Source organism: Microtus oregoni, unplaced genomic scaffold, assembly GCF_018167655.1.
Source record: "Microtus oregoni isolate MIOR12 unplaced genomic scaffold, Mior012 000016F_ref0000370, whole genome shotgun sequence".
Taxonomy (NCBI): domain Eukaryota; kingdom Metazoa; phylum Chordata; class Mammalia; order Rodentia; family Cricetidae; genus Microtus; species Microtus oregoni.
Window position 1 is genome coordinate 43,283,368 of NW_024543075.1, and position 15,423 is coordinate 43,298,790.

Here is a 15,423-nt window from a genome sequence, read left to right on the forward strand (position 1 = left end):
AGAAGGGGAACCCAAAGAAAAACATATAGGCGTCCTTCTGAATATTAACCTTCATCAGGCGATGAAAGAAGACAGAGACAGAGACCCACATTGGACACCGGACTGAAATCCCAAGGTCCAAATCAGGAGCAGAAGGAGAGAGAGCACGAGCAAGGAACTCAGGACCGCAAGGGGTGCACCCACACACTGAGACAATGGGGATGTTCTATCGGGAACTCACCAAGGCCAGCTGGCCTGGGTCTGAAAAAGCATGGGATAAAACCGGACTCGCTGAACATAGCGGACAATGAGGACTACTAAGAACAATGGTAATGGGTTTCTGATCCTACTGCACGTACTTGCTTTGTGGGAGCCTAGGCAGTTTGGATGCTCACCTTACTAGACCTGGATGGAGGTGGGCGGTCCTTGGACTTCCCACAGGTCAGGGAACCCTGATTGCTCTTCGGGCTGATGAGGGGGGGGGGACTTGATCGGGGGAGGGGGAGGGAAATGGGAGGCAGTGGCGGGGAGGAGGCAGAAATCTTTAATAAATAAATAAATTAAAAAAAAATAAATACATTTGAAATGCTTCTAAACAAAAATAAATAAATAAAGTAACTGCTAGGAGGATGAGCAGAGGACTAGAGACATCCTTTATGTCTAATGAAGGCTTTGTACCCAATGAAGAGGCCCCGGAATCAAACTGGAAGAGTATCAACAGTTGGACTGGGAGAAAGCATCTGTGCTTCTTTCATTACAAATTTTGTTTAACAGTGTGTGTTCTCCTAATTATCCATTGTTTTGTTTTTTCTTTGTGGTTTTCCAAGACAGGGTTTTGCTGTTGTTTTAGAGCCTGTCCTGGAACTAGCTCTTGCAGACCAGGCTGGCCTCGAACTCACAGAGATCCCTCTGCCTCTACCTCCCGAGTGCTGGGATTAAAGGAGTGCGCCACCACTGCCCGGCTGATTATCCATTTCTTAAGAAATTAAGGCCCTATCATACAACAAAAGTATATGCTCAACTATGTTCATAGCAGCATTGTTTGTAATAGCCAGAACCTGGAAACAACCTAGATGCCCTTCAATGGAAGAATGGATGAAGAGCCGGGCAGTGGTGGCGCACGCCTTTAATCCCAGCACTCGGGAGGCAGAGGAAGGCGGATCTCTGTGAGTTCGAGACCAGCCTGGTCTACAAGAGCTAGTTCCAGGACAGGCTCCAAAACCACAGAGAAACCCTGTCTCGAAAAACCCAAAAAACAAAGAATGGATGAAGAAAGTATGGAATATATATATATTAGAGTACTACTCAGCAGTAAAAAACAAGGACTTCTTGAATTTTGCATACAAATGGATGGAAATAGAAAAGACTATCCTGAGTGACGTAAGCCAGACCCAAAAAGAGGAACATGGGATATACTCACTCATATTTGGTTTCTAACCATAAATAAAGGACATTGAGCCTATAATTCGCGATCGTAGAGAAGCTAAATAAGAAGGTGAATCCAAAGACAAACATATAGGCATCCTCCTGAATATTAACCTTCATCAGGTGATGAAAGAAGACAGAGACAGAGACCCACATTGGAGCACCGGACTGAAATCTCAAGGTGCACATCAGGAGCAGAAGGAGAGAGAGCACGAGCAAGGAACTCAGGACCGCAAGGGGTGCACCCACACACTGAGACAATGGGGATATTCTATCAGGAACCCACTAAGGCCAGCTGGCCTGGATCTGAAAAAGCCTGGGATAAAACTGGACTTGCTGAACATAGCGGACAAAGAGGACTACTGAGAACTCAAGAACAATGGCAATGGGTTTCTGATCCTACTGCACGTACTTGCTTTGGGGGAGCCTAGGCAGTTTGGATGCTCACCTTACTAGACCTGGATGGAGGTGGGCGGTCCTTGGACTTCCCACAGGTCAGAGAACCATGATTGCTCTTCGAGCTGATGAGGGAGGGGGACTTGATCGGGGGAGGGGGAGGGAAATGGGAGGCGGTGGCGGGGAGGAGGCAGAAATCTTTAATGAATAAATAAATTTAAAAAAAAAAGAAATTCACTTGTGGTTTTGTTTGTCTTAGAAGTACACTTTGCAGAAGCCACCTCCTTTCTCAGTAACTTAGAGGTAAAGCTTTGAACTGTTGCCGAGCAGTGGCTTGTCTATCCAGGAACGCAGAAGCTGACCATGGGTCTCACACTGTTTGGTCAAAAACGTGGCTTTTGTGGACCACATGCAGGTGTGACATCAGTGGCGGGATGTAAACACTGAACTTTGAGCTAGTAGGAAGTTTGCCAAAGAATGGATTAATAAATAAAAGCAATGAGATTATTTATAATATGTTCTGTGTTTCAGAATATCAATCAATATTTTAAATTTTTTCATCAATTTTTGTCAGCATATAGTAAGTTTCATTATTACACTTAGGTGTCTGTGCTTGGCTCACATTCCCCTCCTAGAGCACTCCTCCCCTCTTCCTCCAACAACACTCCTCCTCTCCTCCTACAGCACTCCTCCTCTCCTCCAACAGCACTCCTCCCCTTCCCCTCCAACAGCACTCCTCCCCTCCGCCTCCAACAGCACTCCTCCCCTCCTCCTCCAAAAGCACTCCTCCTCTCCTCCAACAGCACTCCTCCCCTCCCCCTCCAACAGCACTCCTCCCCTCCTCCTCCTACAGCACTCCTCCCCTCCTCCTCCAACAGCACTCCTCCTCTCCTCCAATAGCACTCCTCCCCTCTTTCTACAACAGCACTCCTCCCCTCCTCCTCTTACAGCATTCCTCCTCTCCTCCTCCAACAGCACTTCTCACCTCCTCCTTCTAGAGTACTCCTCCCCTTCTACAACAGCACTCCTCCCCTCCTCCTCCAACAGCACTCCTCCCCTCCTCCTCCAACAGCACTCCTCCCCTCCTCCAAAAGCACTGCTCCCCTCCTCCTCCAAAAGCACTCCTCCCCTCTTCTTCCTACAGCACTCCTCCCCTCCTCCTCCAACAGCACTCCTCCCCTCCTCCTCCTACAGCACTCCTCCCCCCTACTCAAACAGCACTCCTCCCCTCTTCCTCCTACAGCACTCCTCCCCTCCTCCAACATCACTCCTCCCCTCCTCCTCCAACAGCACTCCTTCCCTCCTCCTCCAACAGCACTCCTCCCCTCCTCCAACAGCACTCCTCCCCTTCTCCAACAGAACTCCTCCCCTCTTCCTCCTACAACACTCCTCCACTCCTCCAACAGCACTCCTCCCCTCCTCCTCCAACAGCACGCCTCTCCTCTTCCAACAGCACTCCTCCCCTCCTCCTACAGCACTCCTCCCCTTCTCCTCCTACAGCACTCCTCCCCTCCTCCTACAGCACTCCTCCCCTCCTCCTCCAACAGCACTCCTCCCCTCCTCCTCCAACAGCACTCCTCCCCTCCTCCTCCAACAGCACTCCTCCTCTCCTCCAATAGCACTCCTCCCCTCCTCCTCCTACAGCACTCCTCCCCTCCTCCTCCAACAGCACTCCTCCCCTCCTCCTCCAACAGCACTCCTCCCCTCCTCCTCCTACAGCACTCCTCCCCTCCTCCTCCTACAGCACTCCTCCCCTCCTCCTACAGCACTCCTCCCCTCCTCCTCCAACAGCACTTCTCCCCTCCTTCTATAGCACTCCTCCCCTGCTCCTACAGCACTCCTCCCCTCCTCCTCCAACAGCACTTCTCCCCTCCTTCTACAGCACTCCTCCCCTGCTCCTACAGCACTCCTCCCCTCCTCCTCCAACAGCACTCCTCCCCTCCTCCTCCAACAGCACTCCTCCCCTCCTCCTCCTATAATACTCCTCCCCTCCTCCTTCAACAGCAGTCCTCCCCTCCTCCTCCAACAGCACTCCTCCCCTCCTCCTCCAACAGCACTCCTCCCCTCCTCCTCCAACAGCACTCCTCCCCTGCTCCTACAGCACTCCTCCCCTCCTCCTCCAACAGCACTCCTCCCCTCCTGCTCCTATAGTACTCCTCCCCTCCTCCTTCAACAGCACTCCTCCCCTCCTCCTCCAACAGCACTCCTCCCCCTCCTCCTCCCACAGCACTCCTCCCCTCCTCCTACAGCACTCCTCCTGTCCTTTTTTGGACTTCAGCTTCTCCCCTGGGATTCTTTCAGTGGAAGGGAATGTCTGGTAGCTGCTGTGGGCCCTGCCCTGGAGTTAAAGATTCCATAGTCCTACCCAGGCCTTTCAGTCTGTAGGGCCCACCGAAAAAGGGACAGCAGCCATGTGTGCAGCCAGTTGGGCCTGTGGGGAATGCATTTTGAGTCCTCTGATAAGGCTGCCTGAGAATACGGTGCGGACATTGGAGCCCGAGCTCTGCAGCCCCTTTGCCTATGACAGCTAGTTGTGGGAAATAACTGATATTGAGCATAGCTAAATTTCATCTTGACTGACAATGGAAGGCTGTCATACCTGATCTGTCCAACACAAAGTGCTTTGCAGACTCTCCTGGAGAAACCAATATTAAAAGGAATGACTTGTGTTTTTATAGGGTGTATGGTCTTTCCCCTGTCCCTATCTGTATACCCTGAGCATCCTCAGGCTCCTCCAAGGAGAAGCCCAGTGGTGGCATAAGTTTTCTTGAGAGTCTAGCGTATGTTTGGGGTTTGTAAACAATTCAGCTGACATAAATGCTTGTTCAGAAAAGTGTACATCGTGTGCAATTGAAGATTATTTTTGTAATATTAGAAGAATATGCCCTTCTAATAGACTGTACATCCAGAAACAGAATTGACAACATTTCAGCAGATCCAAACAGGTTCCCCTCAAGTCATAACCCATAGGGTAATTGCTAACTTCATATTTATAACAAAGCATCATAGAATTATTATAATCTTTTGACTATAAATTATTTAAAAGCTTTCCCTCCTTTCTCCTATGTCTAGCTTAATTTTACTTCATAATGTTCATAATTCAGTATTATATTGGTTAGAACCATCCCTTTTTTAGTCTGTGTGTCTTTTACATCATGTATCTTTTTTAAAAATTTATTTATTTTCTCATTTATTATGTATACAGTGTTCTGCCTGCATGTCTGCCTGCAGGCCAGAAGAGGGCACCAGATCTCATTACAGATGGTTGTGAGCCACCACGTGGTTGCTAGGAATTGAATTCTCTTAACCTCTTGAGCCATCTCTCCAGCCCTACATCATAATCTTGTTACCATTCATTTCCCCATCCCTTTGCATCATCCCTCTGCCCCTGCACACAAATAAAAAAAAAAAACTAAAGAGAAATAAAATAAAGGGAAAACTTAAAATTTCATCATGGAAACTGCAAGTGCTCATTGCAAAGAGTCGTTGCTCTGGTTCGAGGTCTCTGGTTTCTACCACACTATCAATGCTGGGCCCTCACTAGGACTCTTATTGGATCTCCTGCTGTTGCCCTGTGTTGTGAAATCCTGCAGCTTCGGGTCTGCAGGCCAGGTTCCTTCACATGTTCCAGCAGATAACAGACGGGTGGATGTTTAGGCGGGTCAACTCATAACCTTGGGTCTGGGTCTGGGCAGCTGTAGGTTGATCCACCAGATGAGGAATGGGGACAGCTCTCCCGCGCTCACAACTTGGGGGCTGGCTCACCCACACCTGCTCTCCCAGTCCTAGGACACAAGGCCAGCTCCCCCGCCTGCCTCAGACCTTCATTCCTTGCATTACCAGTGCAATCCTTCCCTTTTCAGTGCTAGTCACAGCTCATTGCTTGGGCATACGCCCGTCTATTCATTCCATTCTTGATGACACAGGAGTAGTTTCCAGCTTGGGGCTATTAAATAGGTAAACATTTTCTTTATAAATATACTTAGAAAAATCTAAAACATAAAGATGGCTACTAGATTACCTTAAAGATCAGAGTGAACAATATCAGCCAGAATTTCTATGAAATCTTACAAAATTTCTCCCCACTGAAGTAACCTTGCCTGACATTCTCGATTTCACATATATGTTGTATGCAATGAATATTAATTTTATATCTTTGTGCAGATATGTACATATTCTAATAAACATTGGGGTAAAGACTCCCAGGAATATATGATGGTCAGTCAGTTATGATGGCTTCCCTCACAATTATTTTTATCTTACAGTGTGCAAAAACACACACATACAACCATTGTGATTTTTACTTTAAGTATCCCAAGATTTTTCTGAGATAACCAACATTTATTATAAAAAGGGCTTTGAGTTAGATGATTTTGCCCAACTGAAAAAATTTAAAGTAAGCCAGGCCATATTCCTATGCTCCTTATCTGAAACAGAATCTAATTGCCTTGGGTACATCTGCTGTGTATTTCACGAAATATTCAGATATTATACAAAGATGTCAGTAAGTTAAAAAGAGTTCATGGGTAAGAGATGTCCCTAAAGAGGAGTGGCAGTCTGTCTAAATACTGAACAGAAAGGAGATCCTAGGAAGGGAAATTTCAGAGAGCAGAACAGACGAGAGAGAGGGCTGAAATCTACTTGCTGTTATTATCCAGTCCGGTCGGCCAGATGGTGCGCAAAACCTGGAGCTTAAGCGGACTCAGCCCCGAACCTACCTTAGCCTGGCCACAGGAGCGCCTGGCTCGAGGCAACCACGGAGACCTGAGATGAGCAACAGTTCACTGTCTGGACTGGACCTCCTAGAAGGGTCATTGTGGCCCTGGATGCCACCAGAGACCAAGTGAGAACTGGTGGTCCTTGCTGCTGCACCATGCCACGAAGAAACCTGAGCCCCGTGTAGACATAAGCGGTCGCTGTGGTTGCCTGACGCTTTGGAGCCGTCCTCCCTCGGGGTGCCATGCTGATGTGACTGACCTGTGTACACCACCTGAGGCCATGCCTAGGAGGCTCATAGCCCCTGGAGCTGCTGAGAGTCAGAGTGGGCCAGTGTCTACACTGATACAGGGGTCTACTGCCCATGTTACCATGGAAGCCCGTCCCAACGCTGTGGTTTAGGCTTCTGCCTGGGGCAGTGTACACAGGCACGCTGGCCCCTCACTTCACCACCCCACTGAACAGCGACAGTAACAGGCAGTGGCGTGGGCTCAGGCCACTGCTAGGCTCTGCTCAGTTGGTGACTTCTGGTATGGATGCAGGCAGACACTCATCTTTCCTTAGGAGACTGGCCACTAGGAATCTGACCATGTTCCAGAAAGCATATGAACAACACAAAATGGACTTCTTTCCCTTGGGGTGGGAAGGTCATAGGGAAGAGAAAGCAGACCTGGGAAGACTGGGAGGTCTGTGAACAGGGTACACGATGTGAAATTCACAAATAATCAATTAAAAATAATTTTAAAATATTGTGTATAGCCAGGCGGTGGTGTTGCACGCCTTTAATCCCAGCACTTGGGAGGCAGAGGCAGGAGGATCTCTGTGAGTTCGAGACCAGTCTGGTCTACAAGAGCTAGTTCCAGGACAGGCTCCAAAACCACAGAGAAACCCTGTCTCGAAAAAACAAAAAAAAAAAAATATTGTGTATATATAGACACATTGTTTCATTCAGCTAAAAAGGGTATGAAATTACATAATTTGCAGAGACTTGGATATAGTTGGAGATCATCGTGTTAGGCAAAGTAAGTCAGATTCAGAAAGACAAACATCTCCTTTTCTCTCATTTGTGAACTGGAAATTTTAGATGCATGAAATCACACGTATTTGACATACATAACTACACATGTATATGATGTGAAAGTCGAAGTAAAAATAGAAGAACGTGGGAAGGGGAAGGGCAGCAAAGGGGAAGTGAGGGAATGGGGTGGACATACTGGCAGGACATGAATAGTCAAACGAGAGTGGAGCCCAGCACTGGGCGCAGCGAGTATACAGTAACAAAGCTATGCATCTTAAACTCCCAGTATTCCCATCCCGTTCCTGATCTGAGACCTTGAGAAGCATATCACAATTCCCCTAGTGCAGTTTATCCACAAAGAGAGTCATTGAGATAAATAGTTTGGCTCAACGTTGCTCAGCTACCAGGGCTGCAGAGCTCACCTCATACGTGACTAGAAGATTGAGAATACAACAGATCGTGAGTCACTTGGTCTCGGATGTGTTCGGTCTTGACCCCATAGATGATAGGAGTCAACACTGGTAAAGCCAGAATGCAAGCACTGGCAAGCAGCACGTGGGTATCAGTTGCAGTCTGTGGGGTTGAGAAGATCATGGGCCCATGAAAGAGTATGACACAGACATGACACAGGCCCACAGGATTAAGAGCTTTGTGGCAAGCATCTTGGGAGGGGAGGTAGAAGATAGCACAGACAATTGGTATGTAAGAAATAAATATTAGCACAACATCTAAAGTGACTGTGGACATCAAAACAAAAAAACCCATGCTAGATATTTACTTGAATGTTGTTACAAACCAACAAGTCAGTGTGTTTAAGAGCTGTGTGTGGAAGACTGCTGGTTCTGGAAAACGTTCGTCTTTTCAAAAGCAATATTGTGGGCAAATTTGAGATGAAGGTGGAACTGTTGGTGATGCAGGGATCCAGAGAAGTCTCCCCAGCACGGGACCAGAAAATGGCCAAGGCCTGGGAACCGTGCGGGTGGAGAGGACAATGCCTGCTCCAGCCAGCATGCAGAGGAAGAGGTCCATGGGTCCATGGAGACCAGGCCTGAGAGAACAATGAAGATGAGCAGGCTGTTCCCAAGCAGAGCTATGACGTGGGAAATGAAGAAGGGGAGGGAGATCCGTGTGTGCTGGTCCTCTAGGCCAGGAATGCCCAGCAGGCAGGAAAGTGTATAGCCGAGACCAGTGTGGTTGACAGTATCCATCGACGCAGACGGCCTTCCACAGAGAACTGAAATCTCATGCTGTGCCCAAAGGTGGTGTCTGTGATACCAGAGTCATATAGTTCTTCCCTGCTGTGCTTCACGGCTGGCGTGCCTGGAACTATATCAGATGACCAGCTGAATAAGATATGAACTGCATCTTTGAAGAGACAGAAATAATACAGCCAGGTCAAGTTTTGCAATGCTAATTGAAATAATATGCTCACTGAACATAGTAGTGTACAGTAAGAAGTCTATGGGACCACAAGGGGGAAAGTAACTTGCTCAGCTAAACTGAAGGATCTGATTTGGCCCAAGTTCTATTGTGGGCATCTGCTACCACAGTCAACCAACCTACCAAGAATAAAATGTATGTACCCTGAGGGAAGTCAATCAACTGCTCACCAAGAGTAAAACTGTATACACCCTTAGGGAAGTCAATGAGGTACACAAACACTAGAGGGGCCCAAATCCAGCTCTGTGCATCACCCTCCTGAACAGAAACAAGAGATGCAGATAAAGTCCAATAATTGTATGTAAATAGGAAGAGATGCTAGGAAGGCTTCCAGGAGTCAAGAGGTGCCCAGTGCTTTTGGATAACAAAGCAGCAAAGTCTTATTTTAACTGTTTTCACTTAGTTTGATCTTAATTGATTTTGAACTTCATTTTTCATTGTATACTTCTAGAATCTAGCATGTAAAAATGCTGAATGAAATTTTAAGTCTGTGCTATTTAGTGAAAAGATTTTGAAGTATTGATGTTTCTCTGGAGACTATAGAATATAATTATTATGAGTCTAGTCATGGCCTTTCTTCTGAAACTTCTGTGACTTCTCCTGGAATGTTGAAAACAAACATCTTACTCATCAGAAGTAATCAGTGATAACAGGCCTAAGATATAATTCCACCCAAGTCCAACTTGGCAAATGAACAAGTTTAACAAAGTTAGGAGTTGAATGGGGTCACTACCAGGAGCATGGAGGACACAAAAACCCAACCCAGTATGGGCTATAACTCATAAAAACCACATCCTTGGAACTCCCTGCCTGCCTGGTACACAGCTTGACACAACTGAGAGTCTCTTGTAAACAGAAGTTTCTGTCCCACCTGGTCCGACAGCCATTCAGTTCCAAATAAATATTCAGAGGCTTATATTAATTATAAACTGGTTGGCCTCTTATTCTCAGGCTTATTACTAACTAGCTCTTACCACTCATAATTCTTATCTATGCTTAGCCATGTGGCTTGGTACCTTTTCTCAGTGAGGCAGCACTTCCTCTGCATCTGACTGGTGATTGACACTTTCTCTTCCCAGAATTCTCCTAGTCTAGTCACCCCACCTATACTTCCTTCCTGGCTACTGACCAATCAGCATTTTATTAAACCAATATGGTTTAACAAATCTTTACAGTGTACAAGAGCATTACTCCACAGAGCCTCTCTTTCCCAGTAGTCACTACTAGTTATGTGGCCTTGGTAGGGACCCTGTGAATGGTGTTGGTTTTGAGTCCTTTCCTGAGATTTCACATTCTGTTCACTCCCTGAGTCTTATAGCCTCCCTCTAGGATGAAATGCTGCAGTTCAAGGACAATTACTATATAACAAAAGTTCACTTTTATTTTTTTTTTCATTTAAACACTGCCTGGCCCATTTCTATTAATGTGTGTAGCACCAAGGTGCGCTTACCAGGAAGATTCTAGCCTACGTCCATCCTGGGTCAAAGCTTCATCGCGTCTGCCTGGGAGAGGGGAGCATGGCGTCTGAGCTCACTTCCTCTTCCTCCCAGCATTCTGTTCTGTTTACTCGACCCACCTATGTTCTAACCTATCAGGGCCAAGCAGTTTCTTTATTAATTAACCAATGACCTTCCTCCATCATTTCCCCTTTTTCTGCTTAAACAAAAAAAAAGGAAGGCTTTAACTTTAACATAGCAAAATTACACATAACAAAACAGTTATCAAGTAAAAATTACAATATTTACATCTATTTTATCTTTATCATAACTAAGGAAAACTATAACTATAACTAACTATTCTTCAACTCCATCAAAGACTCCAGAAAGATACAATATTACCTAAGCAAACAAGAAATAAGCAACTTTCAAACTCTAGAAATTACAGAGACATCTTGCTGCCTTGACAGTCACCCAAAGTTTCTCTGTACCATTAGGGCATCCATCTTCAGCCTCCAGGCCCATAGTATCCAGCAGACATTTTCATGAAGCGGGACATTTCAAAGGCAGTTCAGTCACTATCTGCTGTGTCCTGCAGAATGTCTCACAGACCCTTTCATGAATCAGGAACCCCAAAAGACCATCTCACCTTTAGGCAAGTTCAGTAGTTCTCTCTCTGCGGGTTCTCTGTGTCCAGTTTATGCAATAGTCCAGGTAAGGGCAGTTTCTTGCCCAAATGGCTATCAAACTCCATAAGGATCCTCTTCGATGCCCATCTTCTTCTTGAAGTAGGTTGGTGCTGCCAGGAGCAGACATGTCTCATTGTCATGAAAAACCCTAAGTTATTAAAACATTAAATGTCATATTCTGTAGTCTTTGAAAGATATGAAGAATGTCTATCTAAAATATATCTATGCACATCTAGAAAATCTAACTAACATGACTACAAGCTTGACTATTAATAATTATCCACTAACATCCTATATACATTACATTTTTAAATGAACTACACAATCACAATACCTTATACAAGAGCAGAAATACATATACATATAACAAAATTGACCTTAAAATCCATACCAATGCAAACTATTCATATCTATATCATATCCCCCTTTAAATGTAAAAGAACATTTATAAACAATATTTGGGAATATGGGTGCAGCTATTTCTCTCCAAACTGCTTCCTGCTGTATGGGGGCACTGTTAATCAGTTCTTTCATGGTATAACCTGTGTGCTAGATTCATCACAGTCGTCAATTGAGTGAAGTAATTTTTTGAGGGTGTTCACAGCAACCTTTCAGGAGGGCATGGTCCATCATACCATATTGGGATAGAAGCAATCCACAGGGTTTCATCCTCTGTGAAAACAAAAGAAAAATCTCTTTTCCAAAGTATCATATCCTTAGATCCAAATTCTGAAGTCAAGATATTTTCAAAATATCTATGTTGGATTAGTTCAGCAGCATTTATAAACAAATATCTTTTAGCAGCTGTTGCTCCTTCCTCAGCATTCAGACAATTCAAAGAGAGCATAATATCATACAATATCAAAATTCTCTGTTTATTTTCCATCTTTGTACGGCTTTATTTTAACTCTATTTTGTTTATTTTTACTTTTTGAGACAGGTTTTCTGTATATCTTTGTCCTGGAATAACTCTGAAGACCAGGCTATCCTTGAACTCTCAGAGATCCGCCTGTCTCTGCCTCCCAGGCATTGGGATTAAAGGCGTGGGCTACCACACCTTGAAGTCACAGAGGTCAATCTCCCTCTGCCTCCCAAGTGTTGGGATTAAAGGTGTGTACTACCACACCCAACTACTCTCTTTCTTCCTTTTTTTTTTGTTTTTTACTTTAAGAACTTTAACTTTTAGCCTGCATATATTTTTAACACACTGTAAATCATTTAGAAGTTTTCTTTGTTTTTGACGCTCTCTTTACTGTATCTCTCTCTGTTTTTCTGACCACATGATTGGTCTTTAATTTACCAAGCAATCTCAGTAGGACTAAAGCCATGGCTTTGCCGGCTAGATGTAGCCCATTCCTTAGCTTTCCAGCCTCATGGCTGAGGTACTGGCTGTAGCCATGTTTACCGCCACAACTCTATGGCGTTTTTAAGGTCCCTGCCAGCAAGCAAACTGCAGCATTCTGCTCACAGACCACATTCAGTCAGACTACCTGCTTGAGTCTGAGTCAGAGTTTGCCCTGGCAGGATGGCCCAGAAAACCGGCATTTTAAAACAGCACAACTTTTTTCCTGCTACGGCTGAAAACAAACAAACATTCAGTCGGCTTTTATCAACACCATTTAAGCGTTTCGTGGCAGGACCTCTTAAGAGCTGCAGGGTTTTGCAGCTAAAGCTGAGTCAGGAAGCCTCTCTTAGATGAGAGTGCTTGCTTGCCTCTAGCAAGCAGAGCAGACCCGAGAAATTGCTGCTACCACATCGGGCGCCATTCTGTAGTAGGAAGCTGTGGGCCTGCGTTCCTGCCACCCAGCTCCCAGCCGCCTGGCTAGCTTATGCCCCAAAATAACACACAAACCGTATTCATTTAAACACTGCCTGGCCCATTTCTATTAATGTGTGTAGCACCGAGGTGCGCTTACCGGGAAGATTCTAGCCTATGTCCATCCTGGGTCAGAGCTTCATTGCGTCTGCCCAGGAGAAAGTAGCATGTCGTCTCTACTTTTATTTTTATTAATATGGCAACATTGGCTTTCAATTGATTAGTGTTTCCATGATATAGGATTTCTCATCTTTTTACAGTTAATGTTTCTGCCTCAGAGCTTATGATGGTCTTCCTATTGGAAGGATGCATAAAGAAGCAATGTTAGTTGACTGCTGACCTGAAAATCTTAAATGTTCCTTTGGAATACTCACACATAAATACATAGTGCATATTGTTCTACTTCTGTTTACATCGACTCTCACGCTGTTTATTTTCTTTTTACTCTCATGATTCCTACTTCTTTAACTTTCTGTCATGTTAAATGACTTAATCACCATTGTATTCCATTTTTATTAATTTTTAAATAATATACATGTCTATGTGTAAATAAGGGCACTTTTGTGCCGACGTGTGCATTGGTCTACGGAGACCAGAGGTAACAAATGCCTTGGAGCTGGAATTGCGTGAGGTTGTGAGCTGTGTGAAATGCAGAGTAGAACTGAACTCAGGTCCTCTACAGGAACAGCACATTTTACTCTGCTAGTATTCTGCTAGTGTGTTTGAAAACATAAACACAGAGTCTGGGCTTGAAAGTAAAAAAGCATTTTCTCCGTGATGTCACTAGCACGTGACTACTTTCAGCAGGCAGGCTGTCCTGCTTCCTAACTGAGGCAGCTCCAATTAGTTGGGCGGGGTTGGCTCCTGTTCTTTGTTTGCACCTGAGTTCCACCCTTTGAACAGTATTTTAAAACAGTCTTTTCTCAGCTTCTCAGACTTTATCACCCCAAACTGCACAGTTCTTTTGTTGATTTTCCAGAGTTTTAATACTGGTGGCAAACAGGCATAAAAGGAGGGGAAAGCATCAAAAACCACTGGAATTTCAATTACAACTTATTTCCAAGCACACGTGGTATTAAATGTGCTCTCTGTGAAGAAGGAAGAGCATGACAGTCATCTCACAATGTTTACTTATTTTAAAATGTGTTAGACACAATCAATATATAAAAATGTATTTATGTACACAGACCACCCTCCTTAATTGTAGATCCTCTATCAATGGATTCAATCAAAGGCAGATAGGAAGGATTTGTGGAGAAATGTTTTATACTTCTTTAATTTATTTTACACCCCAGCAGCAGTTTCCCCTCCCTCCTCTCCTCCTCCTAGTCCCTCCCTCCTATTCCCCTTCTGTTCTCACCTTTCCAATCCACTCTTCCATTTCTGTTTAGGAAAGGACAGGTCTCCCATGAGCATCAACAGAACATGGCATATCAAGTTGCAATAAGACTAAGCACCTCCCCATGTATTAAGACTGGGCAAGGTGACATCAGTATGGGGAGTAGGGTCCCAAAAGCCAGCAAAAGAGTCAGAGACAGCCCCTGTTCCCACTGTTAGGAGTCCCACAAGAGGCCCACGCTACATAACTGTAACTTATATACAGAGTGCCTAGGTCAGTCCCGTGCAGGCTCTCTGGTTGTTGTTTCAGTTTCTGTGAGCCCCTATGAGCCCAGGTTAGTTGGTTCTGGGAATTCTCTTGTGGTGTTCTTGATTCCTCTGGCTCCTACAATTCTTTCTCCCCTCTTCTGCAGGAGTCCTTGAGCTTCACCTAGTGTTTAGCTGTGGGTCTGCATCTGCTTCCATCAGTTGCAGGATGAAGCCTCTCTGATGACAGTTGGGCTAGGCACAGATCTGATCACAGAAGATGGCCAGTACAGGTTATGTGTCTGCTATTGCTAGGAGTCTTAGCTGGCTGGGGTCATCCTTGTAGATTCCTGGGAGATTCCCTTTTACCAGGTTTTTATCTGACCCCAAAATGCCTGGGGTGGGGGAATGTGGTTATGCTAGACAAATGCAGACCTTTTATTCTTGTCATTATTGGTTTATTATTTATTCACCAAACAATACAATATAGCAATTGCTTTACAATATTTACATTGTATTAAGTGTTATCAATAATCCAGAGGCAATTGAAAAAGCACGAGATAGCGTGTACAGGCAATATGTAAAGGCTAATCCATTTTTATGAGAGACAGGCCTCCCAAAAGTTTGGTAGCCATAAGGAAATTTGAAATGAATCTTCCATAGTACCAAATATGGCTGCTAATTTTTGTCAACAAATAAACATAGGGGTTGGGGAGATGGATCAGGATATAAAGTTCTTGTGACGAAAAGGACACATACTTGAGTCTGGGTCCACAGTGCCCATGTAAAAGCCAACCAGGGTAGGTGAAGGACTTGAATATCCCCTAAAAGAGCTTTGAAGTACACAGCCTGACTTCCTCATTTTTCTGCCAGCAGGCTCCACCCCTGCAGGGACCACAGCCTCCTTCTCCAAAAACAAGTCAG

The 15,423-nt window shown here is 45.0% G+C and overlaps 1 pseudogene; it reads right to left on the bottom strand.

The window, feature by feature from the left end:
• Positions 1-7,957: 7,957 nt before the first annotated feature.
• On the bottom strand, positions 7,958-8,742 carry LOC121457436 (annotated as a pseudogene).
• Positions 8,743-15,423: the final 6,681 nt, after the last annotated feature.